This window comes from Gobius niger, assembly GCF_951799975.1.
Source record: "Gobius niger genome assembly, chromosome: 11".
Lineage (NCBI taxonomy): Eukaryota > Metazoa > Chordata > Actinopteri > Gobiiformes > Gobiidae > Gobius > Gobius niger.
In genome coordinates, this window is record NC_136862.1 from 12,400,947 (window position 1) to 12,415,230 (window position 14,284).

At 37.8% G+C, this 14,284-nt stretch overlaps 1 long non-coding RNA gene across 2 annotated transcripts in view; it reads right to left on the bottom strand.

The window, feature by feature from the left end:
• LOC306970032 overlaps positions 1–14,033 on the bottom strand; it is a 30,664-nt gene extending 16,631 nt beyond the window's left edge. The window contains exons 1-3 of one of the 2 annotated variants that reach the window (XR_013793371.1): positions 13,662–14,033; positions 8,080–8,199; positions 4,349–4,503 (exon numbers count right to left, since the gene is read on the bottom strand). This is a non-coding gene — a long non-coding RNA (uncharacterized lncRNA). The remainder of the gene's footprint in view (positions 1–4,348; positions 4,504–8,079; positions 8,200–13,661) is intronic. The other variant, XR_013793370.1, reaches the window with a different exon arrangement.
• Between the last annotated feature and the right edge of the window lie 251 nt (positions 14,034–14,284).

Consider the following 14,284-nt stretch of genomic DNA (forward strand, 5'->3'; position numbering starts at 1 on the left):
GAAATATACCTGTTGCTTTTGTTATTATTACCATTCCTGCATTAATTTATGTCAGTCTTTTCAGGCTGCGACTCCCAAAATGACCAGTCAAGCAGTTCAACCTTTGATTTTGAAAAAAATAAAAAACATTGGTGCTTATGATTAAGTCAACATCAAAGTCTAGTTAACAATATGGATTTACATAGTTTAGAATTTAAAGCAGAACTAAGTAACTCATGAACCCATTAGCGCCACTGCAGGTGTCGTAGCATGTTACGGTTTTTTACTCATTAATTGTCTTGGAGAGTAAATACTACGCTGACAGAAAAGACAAAGGGAGAGAGGGATATTGTACATCCAATTACACAATGGAGATATTTTTTTTCACTTAGACTTGGCTGTAAATACTGTTTAAGTGGCGCTAGTCCGAAGTTAGCTTTGCCCGTTAGCCTGTTAGCTTCTTCTTCATGATTCCATTAGTGTGTATTGCGCTTCCGACCTGGAGCAGGAAAGTTGCAATAGTGGCCAGAGACACCAGGGGGAGATGAAAGACCCCCCCCAATCATCCCATCAACACTTGCATTACCCCCTGAGGGACTACGGAATGGATTTATTAAGGTAAACAAGTTACTTAGTTCTTCTTTAATCTTTATTCACAAATAAATGCAGTTTTCAATTCATAATGCAGTATCAATATCTTTTTGTGTCTTGAAATCCTCTTGGGGACCAACACTCATTGCCTCGCGACCCCCTGTAGGGTCCCGACCTCTACTTTGGCAACCGCAAGGAGTCACAATAAATCGCATAATCATTGAGGTTTTCCATCTGACTAAGATTTACATAGTTTTGGCCCACACATTCATTTAAACATGTGTGTAAGTTATAAAATAATATTGAAGACAGTACTTTTTCTCATAAAGTGCAGCCCTATTTTATTCCAACATGACGTTTTGGATTTCTTAAGTATTTCTGAGGGGGAGCCAATGTAGATTACAGCTCTTACTGCTGTGAAATAGAAATAATTTACAGAAGTCTGAAACTCTCTGAACCCACTGTGTGTAAAAGCAGAACGAATGATGAGAAAACCATCCTGTTTATGATCACCAAGTCAATGGTTAATGTATAATTAGCCATAAAGAAGCAAAAATGTATTGCACTGATGGTCACGGTGACACTGAAGATGCTGATTGGTGCTGATCGATTTCCCCTGGACGTTACATCTTCCTCTTAAAGCAGAAAAGGGAAACATACAGATAACCGTTACAAGTTCTCCATTCCGGAAACTTCTTCATATAGGAATCCATTTTTAAAGCACAGTTCAATTTCACAACAATGTCATTTAGTCTTTTGACATAGTTACTTTTAGTCTAAGAAGTAAAACCTTGTATTTGATCTGGAATTACGACCTCGCAATAACGACTGAAGTATGTTTAATCTCGTAAATTGGATACTTGGAGATGTTGCACCATTTAAATTATCTTTTAACAAGAAATGCCAGACAAAAAGTGTATCCTTAAGAGCTGGGAAGCTAATGACGCCTCCAGTCAGAGACGATGAACAAACAAACTATTATTTCACTGCACATGGGAGAAAATCCAGCATTCTGCCAGAGGAAAACAAACTTCAGAGAGACACCTTTTATTGGACATTTTGACACGACTGGACTTGAGAGACAGACCTTAAAATCCTTCATGTTTAGAGAAAGAGCGTGGGGGTTTCACCTCTTTGCTTCTTTCCCGTCTTTATTATACAATTATACATTTTTTCTCTCAGTTAAAGAATTAGTCACTAAATTCCAGTTTTTAGTTTAGCTTCACACAATGTCACGTAAATCTACTCATCAGAAATGTGTTTAGTCAGTACAAAAGTGTTATTAATAGCAGCTGGTACTGAGAGGAACTATGCATGATTTTTTTTTCTAGTTATGGAATAAAATTAGTTTTGCCCTCCTTTAGTATAATGTAAACTCAGACATTTATGGAGAAAACACTGTGTATCTAATTATGAAACATTTGTGTCCATTTCATGAACTTAAAGGCTGGTTTTTAAGCATTTTTGTAACAGTGACCCTGAAAAGTGACCCTGCAAATTGAGAAATGAACATAGAAATTCATCCCGGTGAAGAATTGGGATGTAGAAAAATTAGGAATGAGTCTGGACGTCAACTATAATATATATATATTTATATGTATTGGTTTCCTCTTTCATTGTTTAAAATGAAAAAAATAAGGTGTAGTGCCATAGTGCCTTCAACTTCAATCAAAAGGGGAAGCTGACTTTTTTTTGTTTAAAATGAATTTAAATAAATTTGTTGCATCAGGAAATCACAGCTCTTTTCATCTGTCCCCTCTTGGATAGTTTTGCTTCATCTTTATCAGTAAAATAACTAGAAATTTCAATTTAGATTACAGTTTTAGGTTTTGTTTTATTATGAATTTCATTCTATTTAGATTTTGTTTTAATTTAGTCAATAAAAAATACTATGTTTGACAGAAACTATGACAAAAATAAGTTTCAACATCTGTGAAAGTACGTCTTATGATTACGCAACAGTCAATAAATTATTTGTTGTATAATTTAGACTTTGGATTTGCTTTAATACTCAAATAACTCTAAGCTGTGATGCTGTTTTAATTTCTCACGGCAAATTAAGTTGAAGAAAGGTAATGATTAAAAATTTAAATATGATTTCTAAATAAATATCATCTTTAACGAACAATTTAAAGCACCTATGGCATATTAGACTATTATTTTATCAGCTCCCATCAAGTGTGGTTAATATGGCTTTAGTTTACACAGTGTTTCTTTTCTGTGATTTTATATTATCAATTGTTTTGCTTCCTTCTTCCAGTTAATATTCCCCTCATATGTTTTAACCTTACTCTGCACATTTTCTCACACTCTCTTCTGCCCTTTATTGTTTTTTAAAAGCTGCTATAACAAAGGATTTATTTCCACTGATGGATGGTACAATCCTTTTCCTGGTTTGACGTGTTTTGAGATTATTTACTTCTGTGTACAAATGGACAATAAGATGAGGCATAAAAGGAAGCAGACCTTCTGTGACTGTCGCTGTGTTACCACGGAGATAAGATGAGTATTTTTATTTGTCATGAGTACAGTCACACATGGGACAATGGTGAAATGTGTTATTGTACCTGTGTCCAAGGGCAGAGGAAGATGCTTAAAAGAGCAAATCACACACACAATATGAAAATAAGATAAGTATTATTAAATCACTCTGTGGGTCCAGAGCATCTTCCACTTCTATGGTATTCTCTTCCTATGTCTGCAAACTAAGTAAATCTAAAACTTTTCACATCAAGTATCACCTCATAAGATATTTGACCTTTGTAGATCTAGTAATAGCAGTAGCTGTAAAAGTAGTTTATTCTTCACTCAATATGTAAATTATAATACATGACACATATGATCAGTATTCTCGCACTATAGGGCACCATAAAAGAAAAAATTATGTCAGTACTTTATCAATATCTAAACGATTTTTAGATGAACCATACAACAGAATAGTAATTTACAAAATTGCATTTTTATCGTTTATTTGAGCTGAAACAACCAAGTCACTTTCTTTAGTGCTCTCCCTGGACCCAACAGGAATCAAAACTTGGTATCTAGAACTAAGAACTTTTTATTTTTCCCGGTAACTGTTTTCGATACCTTTTTACTTCCGATACCAATTGTCAACTTTGACCTGCGATGACATTTTTATACTTTTTATATCTTCTATTCAAAATTTGTATTACTCTTTATATTCTTTTCCCCCATTTTTACAAAAGTTTTTATTATTTATTGTACATGAAATACCTCGACTGACTATTATTGTTTGCACATTATCCTGTTTGTTTCCCTGAGTGTTTCTTGAGAGCTGATGTAACAAGTGAGATTTCTCCAATGTGAGATCAATAAAGTTGATCTCTTATCTATCTTAAACCTTTTTTTTTTGTATTGTTTAACAGTGCCCATCCCAACCTGGCACATCACTTTTTCTGTGCTTTTTTATGCACTAACACACAATATGTCTAAACCATAATCAAATCAGGATTAAACATAAACCAAAATTTTGACTAAATTGTGCATAAACTGGTGTCTAAACTTGAGAAAAATCCAACTTAAATTTACAACTAAAGCATAAATAAAAAATATCCCAAACTAAAATGAATAAAGTCTTGAATCACTGACGACCACCTGAAGAAGCCCGAGCGCCACCAGTGGTAACATTTCCCAGTTTGAGAAACACATCGGAATTTCAACTATTTGTTGTTACTTTTCTTCATGAATTTGCCACTTCTCTGGTGTAAAACTATGATTAATACTTAACACCGGCAAACTAGGCGACTACTGCACTCACCCACACTCACACACCCTCCAGACGATCCCACTCCGTCATCTGCCTCCGACCTCTTCACCCACTCGGCCTGAACGCTTGATACTGGTGCCTCCTGCTGGGGAGAGCCACCAAGTCACACAGACCGGCGGCAGCAGTTACCGGTGAATGCATCGTGCCTGGAAAAGAAATACATTCATATCAAGTTAGTGCATGGGGAGAAAGGGGGAAAAAAACAAGGTAAAGTTACTCTTGAAAGACTTTGATTTGAGTCATGGGAAGATCCCTCATTAGCACTACAAAGACTGAATCAAATTTGGACTCTTGGGTTTTTTTGCAGAGGCAAAAGTGAGACAGAGCAAAGGGCGATGAACTCAGATGAACAAGTGGTTCTCAAACTGTGGAACGTGTGTCATTGGTGGTACTTGGGCTTCTTCATGTGGTACTCAGGGTCATCTGCAGTTTTGGACTCTCATGTCATGTCCATGCACTAATGTTCACAGCAGAGCTTTAGTAATAAAGGAGCTATACCTGATTTTACTTCTAGAAATGGAATGAAAATTATTTTATCCTCCTTTAGTATATTGTAAACTCAAACGCTTATAGGGAAAACAGCGTGCAGCAAATTATAAAGCATTTGTATCAATTTCATGAACTTTCAGGCTATTTTTGCAGCATTTTTGTGAACGTGAGCCTGAAAAGTGACCCTGCAAGTTGTGGAATTAGCTGATAAACTTGTCCCTGTAAATAATTTGGATGCTACAAATACATTAGGAAAGTTACGAATGAGTTTGGAGATAACATTTTAATTTAGTGGCTTCCCCTTTCATTGTTTGCAATCAAAAAAATCAGGTATAGGGCCTTTAAGTTAGTCGTTCTTCAAGTTTAGACACGGTTCACATAATCGTGTCCAATGAAGTTCTTTTTACACCTGGTTTAGCCTTGATTTGATCTTGAGCTGGACCTGGTGGAACTTGAAAGGTTGAATGTGTTATGAGGTGGGGTTTGGTGTGAAAAGTTTGAGAACCACTGGTAAGACTTTATGCAGGGTTTACACAGGCAGAAGCAACACCAATTGTATGTTTTATTTACATTTCAACACCACAAATGCAGAAAAAAAAATCACCACATATTTCATTTCTTAAGATCTGGAAACATTTCAAACAGAGGAAAGATAATTGGACAAAAGAAGAAACTTTAGAGGGAAAAAAAATATGGGCAATTTCAGCCAAAAGAAACTGCAACTGAACATGATACTCACGAAGAGATTATACAATTCCTTCTGATGCTGGCACGAAAGTCATAATGTTTAAATGGGTAGGTGCTGATCCTCCTTCTGTTCAGCTATGGAAAAATAAAATTGGTTGGTGGAGGTTGTAACTTTGGAGAGATTGAGATATTGTCTCAAAGGGAAATCCCACGCATTTAAAAAATAGAAGAAAATCTTGGACTGTCTTAAAATTAAAAGGTCTGTTCTGTGAAATTGTGTTACTACTGTATAATCTTAGTAGAACCCTACTTCTTTGAAGTAAATGTAAGTTATTTTTATTTTGTTTTTTCCTTACTTGCTTAAATGCTATTGACGTGTATTCATGCTGAGCTATTACCTTTTTTTTTTCTTTTGTTGTTGCTCTTCTCTGTTTTATTATAAAGAAAATTGCTTAATAAACACAATATTAAAAAAAAAAAGTTGAGTGATGTCATCATTTTTCAATGAATTCAGATTCAATGCCAGTTTGAATCCAATTGAATGCTTTTTAATGACTTTAAGGCCTTGGTTTTGGCAAATTTAGAATGGTATTGGAACCTACACCTGAAAGAACTACAGTGTAAACCTGTGATTAAATCGAATTACATCTTCAATAGTGAGATTAACAACGCTGTAGTGCTTTTTTAGGTATACCTCGTCCTATCAATTGTTTCTTTTTCTTCTGGTTAATTCTATAAACATCTGCAACAATTGTACCGAGCTGCAGTGTTATGCATTTAAATGCTCTTCTTGGTAAATGTTGCTAAGTCAAAGTTTAAATCTGATGATTGTATCGTTAATCTGTATCTGTTCAGCTCAGGAAGGACCGATTTGTATCTAAAGTCAATGTAATCTAGACATTATTATTTATTATGTTATGTAAATGTATATTGAATTGAATATGGGGAAGGCATTTATAGGCTTATTGCTTCAGCCTCCTCCATTTTGAGCATCCACAACTGTATGAATTTTGAAAGACAAAGTTAATATAAAATTGCTCAAGATAAACTAAAATTACTTTAACGGAAAAACCCTGTTATATTTTAGTGGTTTATCATCAAGTAGTCGTGTCTTTTGGTTCTTTGTTTTCATTATGAATTCCTGCACTGTCGTTTTAATAAAAGTATTCGGTGGGAAATGTTAAAGAATCACAAAAATCATTTCAAATTTATATCCAAGCCTTTAGTAAAACATCCTGTATCTTATCATCAACACCTGCAGAGCCACCGACGTCTCACACTGTACTTTCCCCGCTTAAACTCATGTGCATGAACGTGAAGGAAGGGTGCTCCCAGTGACGCACATTCACACAAGGACTGTTGGCATTGCGCAATATTATGTGCAAGTTTGGCCAAATGATCTGGCAATTTTCGGGCGCGGTTGCAACTTCCCAAGTCATGGCACGATGGCACATACGTGGGAAGAAGAACAAGGGTTAATGGAAAAGACTTCACACTTCATCTGCAGAGGAACTAAAGCACTTGTCTGGTCCTGACATCATGAAGGTAGAAGAATATATTGTTTACAAGATTATATCGACATTGCTGTTTGGAAGGTATGCAAATTGACCACATCAAGTCTATCTCCTACGTCAAGAAATGTGGAAAAAAACAAACTGAGAAAAAAAAAAAAATAGGAAAAAAAATTAAGACCAAAAAAAAAGAAAGAAAGAAAGAAAAGATGAAAAAAAATTGTCAAAGTGATGTCAGTATGTAAATTAAGAGGTTTGCAGCACATTCTCTTCTTCGTGATGGTTTGCCAAAATCATCCACTTGAACCGAGCACATTTTGTCCAGTTTGGCCTCACCCAAATCTAGAAGCTTCAAAAAGTGTCAAAATAGCGACAAAAAAGCCACAAAAACAAGACAAAAAACGAGGATGAAAACGCAGCAGAACAACAAAATCATGACAAAAAAGCCACAAAAGAGGAACAAAAACGAAAAGAAAACGTGACAAAAAAGCCACAAAAAATGACGAAAACGAGGATGAAAATGCAACAAAAGTGCGACAAAAAAGTGACAAATCCATGATGAAAAATTGGCAAAAATGCGCTGAAGAAAAAGATTATTGTGGTAAAACTTTATTTTACACTACCCTTGATACATTGTACCTGCCTAAATGTAGTATTAAGTACTTCATGAGTTGTGTAGGTCTAATCTTTCAAATGAGGCGTGACACTGGCCTATAGGCTGTCAGCTCCAGTCAAGAACTTTTTAGATTTGGGTAATGCCAAAGTGAAGAAAATGCACTCAGTTAAGGCGGGGGTAAAAGGTTAATCGTCGTTATCCAGTTAGTCCCCAAAAATATTGAGATATTCATTTCTTTTTATACAATTAAAACTCCAGCAGTGATAATAATAATAAAAAAGAAGCTATTAGTAAGTAGCTTTTTGTTACATAACCAGGGGGATTCAAAAAGGTTGAGCGCTAACATGCTACATAATAAGTGATAACTGCAATCAAAAATGAACTGAATATTTTGAAACTTATGTCCTGTAGATGTTTACCCAACAGTGTCCGACGTGACTAAAGGACACGCAGTTTCACTCTTCTTCTCCTTCAGGCTACTCTTGTGTCAGTGATCTCACAGAAACGACCCGCACCTCGTGACTGTGACTCAGCGATACCTGTCCAGGTAACACCAAGGACATGTGCGTTACACAAATCAAGAAGCAACAGGAGCGCTCATTTTCCAAGTATGTAAACCATTAAGACAAGTTACAGCTAAAAGAGCAATTACACGGCCATAAGAGCGGTGGTGGCTGCGGCTATTTTAGTGCGTGTGCTAAAATAACTGTTTTACTGTGTACTGCTTAACATCTACCTAATGTTTACGATGCTTGGGACACCAAAAATACATCCGAACTGACAGAGCACACACTCTTTGACTGGATGGGATCCACAATGAAAGCAGCATTGCTGACATTCCTGTGGTGACCTGCGGAAACCAATGCCTGGCCTCCAAAATGAGTGGGATCCCCTCTCCTGGGCACGAACTACACGCATAGCCTCGGAGAAGACCAGGGGAGTTCGGATGTGCAGAAAAATATAGGCTTTGGTCGTTATCGCTTCACTCCATGCACAACTGCACTCCCACTAACAACTAAAATAAGCAGTTGCTAAACAAAGAATAATTGCATTTCATTGTAGATATTCATTTTAATTAAAAGGAAAACCTTCCGCGACACACTCTGCAAAAGATGCTTATTTTAGTTTTAACATTTGTGCAATGGGATGTATATAGATGAGCAAATACAAGCTCCCACTATCTGCCAATAAAAAATGGCGGTTCACAAAAATAGTTGTAGCGAAGATTTCCATTTCCCAAAAACATGAACTGAATGGAAACACTGCAGCTGCACGTGAAGCGCGAGGGAGGTGCGACTCAAGTGAATCAGAGAAAAGAGGGTTAACAATAATCACTCCAAAAAGACAGTAGAACAATTATGATGCTTTACCGCTGAGCAGATATGATTTAAAACACAGTGAACATTCATGAACACAAAGCTAGTTTATTTCACTTTTTTGATGTTCACCATTTGAAATATTGTCAGTATTTTTCGAGAAAGGCTTATTTATCCAGAATTCTACAAAGCTAAAGCCCAACAGATTCATATTATGTAACTTTATTTGTCATGTTTGTGCAAAGTATTCAAAAGTTTAACAATGATTTAAGTCATGTTTCGGTATCACTTTATTTTATAGTACCTTGATACATTGTACCTAACTAAATTTAGTACAATGTAATGTGCTCTGTAACAATGTGTAATAACTTGTACCTATGTAGTACGTACGCAGTGGAATCACTTGGATTAGTACTTTGTAAGTACATAATGTAGCAGGACACGAGACCCGTAGGGTTTGGGCTTAATGTACACAGTTATGAACCTACAAACTACAAATACATATTATTTCATTGTGTATCTAGCCCATAGGCACAAGTTATTACACATTGTTGCAAAGCCCATTACATTGTACTGAATTTAGTTATGTATCAAGGGTAATGTAAAGTGTTACCCAAATTTAACTTTTGAATAAATTTACTTTTTTGAGAAGGGGGCGGGTTTTGCCCTGACAAAGGTTGTGGGTTTGACCTTCATCACATAAAACTGATATTTTTAAGTAAGTCAGCATCCATCATCATCATCATCATCATCATCATCATCATCATCATCATCATCATCATCAAACTTTGTTGCAGACAAGAGGTCCAATTTGACCTTGTTGAAGCTGTAGCTAAATGCCCTTATTACAAACAATGAAAGATGAAGCCACAGAAGTAAAACGTTAGCTTTAGACTGAACTAATTCTTAACTTCCGAACATATTTGTAACAGGTTTATTGGCACATTTCACATCTTGCAGGGTCAGAGTCACTTTCACAGAAATGATACAAAAACTAACCTGTAAGTTGAAAATTGAATGAAATTGAAACTTTATTATCAGATGCACAGGGTTTTTCCCACAAAAGAGAAAAGAGTTTACAACAAAGTAAAAGGAGGACCAAACAAAATCAGGTATAGTGCCTTCAAAGTTTGGTAAAAGTAATAGAGCTCATTCAAGAGTATTATCAAATCAAGCGATAATGTTCTGACACAGTATCTGGACGTAGTTAAAAATGAATGTCTTCTAATTGAATTTAAGAGGTGTTGCAGTCCGAGTCGCGAGATCCGTTACTGCTCGCCAGCGATGAGTCAAAGAGTAGATTTTCAGCTTTTCAAAGAGCCTCTGAATTTGATCCTGATGTGTCACTCATGTTCCGGGTAAATAGGCATGTCAGGTATCCCGTCTCATCCAGTATCACGGGAGCGACGCTGACTCACGTATTGTTAAGAATTAACACTCATTAAATACGTTAAGTCATCCACAAACGGAGATAAGGCGCGACGAGAATACAGAATACGACGGCGGTTTCGTGAGCAGTGGAATATTTACTCCAGGTCAAACAAAAAGCTCAGAGTGAGTCACCGCTTGAACAAATGTGACCGACTTTTGTTTCTGTCCACGCCATTGTTGTTTGCACTTGTGACTCCACACTCTAAACAATGGTCAGGTAAGTGCAGAGGGCGCTCTTTGTATGTCACCCACACGCCTCGTCAGGGCGGCGCGGGGGCGAGACGCTTTCAGACCAGCTACATCTCAAGACCTGATGATCCACTGATAAGAGTTAGAAATTATTGAAATATTAACCTATTCCCAACAAAACATCTATTCGAAAGGTTGCTTCAGTGAACTCTGTGGCTCTCTCTTCTTCATTAAAAACATTTTAGGACAAAAAAAGTGCCAGGAAATGAATAAAAGCTAAAGATGTAGCATTGTTTTTTGATTTAAGAAAGACTCGGGCTGTCATCGTCCCTCCGTAAAACATGCAATTATCATGAAAGAAAAGTGCCCGGTTATTGTTGTTAACAGCACATGCCCAGCTCCAATGATGAGGACTTTAATTCTTTGTTGCTGTTTATTTAACTTTGGGCACAACAATTTTCCTGCTGCCCATAATGACTTAATAGCAATACTCATTACTCAAAGTAATTTAATGGTGGATGACTCAGATGAGCTCTTTCCTCAAATATTTACAGCATTCCTGAGTTTTGGAGGCTCTCTCTCTCTCTCTCTCTCTCTCTCTCTCTCTCTCAGACTGGCTCCTCTCTCAGTGCGGGGAGGAGGAGGAGGACAGTGGTACGAACGGTCACTAAAAACAAAGGTGTAAAGTCTCCGGTGCCATGCGTGGTGTGCGTGCGCCGGAGCCCGCCTCCACAAGCTCGGGCTGAAATAAGATCTGTGTAGTGATTTTATTGTTTGCACGCTCTGTATTGTAAGTAATACGCCGCCACCTCCTTCCTGGGAGCAGCCGTGCCGTGTCAGTGTGATCCTGCCGTCTTTGTACGCCTGATTTACTCTGCTCTTTATGCTTTTCAATATTAATTTCTGTCCGTGAACAAAGATCTCCAGTGGTCTCAGTGGGACGTGAGGGGTGACACACACACTACTGCTTTCATTGACGGGACTTGACAAAACCAGCTCTTTACTTCCATCTTCTGGCAGCTTTTCAGTACTGCCGAGTATTAACAATAGCCATATATTATATAAAAACTCAGACATTTATGAGACCCGTTCTGTTCAGCATCAGCACCACTCCACCCACCAATGATCTAACAGTGTAGATACGTCATCACTGGTCCATCAATAAAGAGGGTACAATTCAAAAGCACAAAAAGCAGATACAGCTTCCAAAACTTACATGTGAAATAAGAGTTAATATATAAAACAAAGAGAAAGAGGTTTGTATAACACTGTACCGTCTTTAAATTAACTTAATCAAATAAGACAATCTTATATAGGTCTCTGGCTCCATCTAGTGGGTGTTTGTGGAAGGTCCTCCAGAATGAGCATTATGGAAGGCAAATGTGAAAACCTAATGCTTGTGTGAAATGAATTACATATAACAAATGCTTTATTCCTCAAGACAAATGTTTGTTTAATGTGATCTAGTTTGAGCTTGTAAAAATCTGTCACTTGGTCTTTTTCTTGTCCTCTCACAGTAAACCACAAGAGATTAGAGCTGATGTCATACTTCTGCGTGTTTGTCTTTTGCAGCTCGTACTTATGAAAGGAGAATAGACATATTGCATGTAAAGATAAAGAGCAGATTCTTGTAAGATTTGATTTTTTGTTGCATAACACAACCTAACAAAATAGAAGATGTAATTTGGCAAAAAACAGAAAGTAAATGCTGTTTTGTAGTCATAGTGAATGGTCTTAACACAACAAAGCCAAAAATAGCAGCCGAGTCCTGTTTTCCAAAAATACACTTCAATATCTTCTTCTCTTGAAACAACACTTAATATACAAACATTTAAAAAGTCCATACATTTACAAATCAATGCGCTCAATGGTGTCTCCTTTAACTCCTTGACAAATGTGTAATCTTAACCGTGTGTGGGGGAGTTTAAATGCAAACGCATGCACACAGGCTGCATCCTTACATAATCAAATAATGTACATGTATTAAAAATAGAACATAAATGCTTAGTCATGAAACCAGAAAAGTCGTGACAACAAAACAATGAATGAATTTGTAAGAAAGAAGAAGAAGAAAAACAAAACAAAAAGAAAAGGCAAGAAAGAAAGAAAATCCTAAAATAAATCCATCAGTCCTCACAAATGCATGACTGCAGTACCAGCAAAGAGCACAGAGTTCTGCCATGAACTCAGTGACACCATTACTTGCAGTTCCAAACATTTCCACTAGATGGAGACATTACATAGACACACGATGCTTTCAAAACACGGTCCACAACCACTCGTGGTAAATCAAAACTTGGCATGTTACGTCATTTGGAGCAAACGCATTTGGCCAGTTTAACTGCAGCATTAGAGACATGCTCTGCCACTTGCCCCATCAGCCTCACAGAAAACTGCACACAGACCTGCCAGAGGTCTACCAAGTGTCACATGAAGATCATGCAGCATAACAGTGAATAAAGGCAGATGTTTTGAGAAGTTGAGCTGAGAATAACTTCATACCAGCAGATCCTCACACTCAATGAGCTCAGGAAGAAAAGAGATGAGGCTAAAAAAAAAAATGCAGGTGTTTCAATGCAGAAATGCAAACAACAAAGGGTGGTTGAGTTACAAAATCGAGTTAGTGGCACAGTGGGGAGTAAAGAGAAAGAAATTGGAGGGGGAGAGAGAATGTTTTTATCCCCACGTGCACTCAATGAGAGGGGTCAGCGAGTGCGATTGTTCCTGAACTGCCTGTCAAAACTGCGCAACTACCACAGCGCCTGTTTATCTCCGCCCCAGTATAAAAATGAAAGCAGAAACAGACTTCTTCATATGTGTAAGAAACAGACCCACCTACATGATCACACATGGAGCATATATGTGTAAGAGTGAGGATGCTCTAAAACTTGATATATATTGTTTATACAACCATAGAAACAACCTGCAACAGCATGAGGCTTTAGAGATTTGGAGACCTGCGTCACTACTTCACCATTGCAAAACTGCATGGGTTTGATTTGTGAACTAAACATGCACAGGCAGGTGAGTAACTCTAGTCCAAGTGACAGTACAGGCAGACTTACCTGGCAGAGGATGGTGTCCAAAACGGTGCCAGTCACAGACGCACCAGGGAGAAGATGCCAGAGCCCAGCAGCAGCAGCAGCAGCAACAACAGCAGCAGCAGCAGCGTGTCGTCTTCTCCATGTACTCAACGTACTGCAGAGGCCAGAGAGAGGGACGGTCAACCACATGGCAGAGACACATGCATAGAGTGCGAGCAAAACAAGCAGAGGAGGGGGAGTGGAGGGAGGGCCACAGAGAGAGGGTACAAGAAGTGTAAAAACAAGGTGCTTTAGAGGCTGGGAGAGAGCGACTACTCAAGAGAGAAGCGTGTTGTTGAGTTGAGAGCCGTAGGGTAGGAGTGTTCACTGACTAGAGAACAGTGCCATTATTCTTTCTACAAGCAGTCAGCTCTTACACAACAAGTCAAAAATCACGCTCAGAAATCTTTCTTTCAGTGTTCATCATTATCACCATCTATCTGCCCACTGACACCTCCTCCCCAGAGTCCGGCAGGTTGTTTTCAGGAGGAAGCATGGAGCGTGTAGATTACGGGAAGGAGGGAGGGGGGATAGAGGGTGGTGGAGTTGAGTTGGAGGGGGATATATTTCACCAAGGACTTCATTTCCCAGGAAACCTGGCAAAA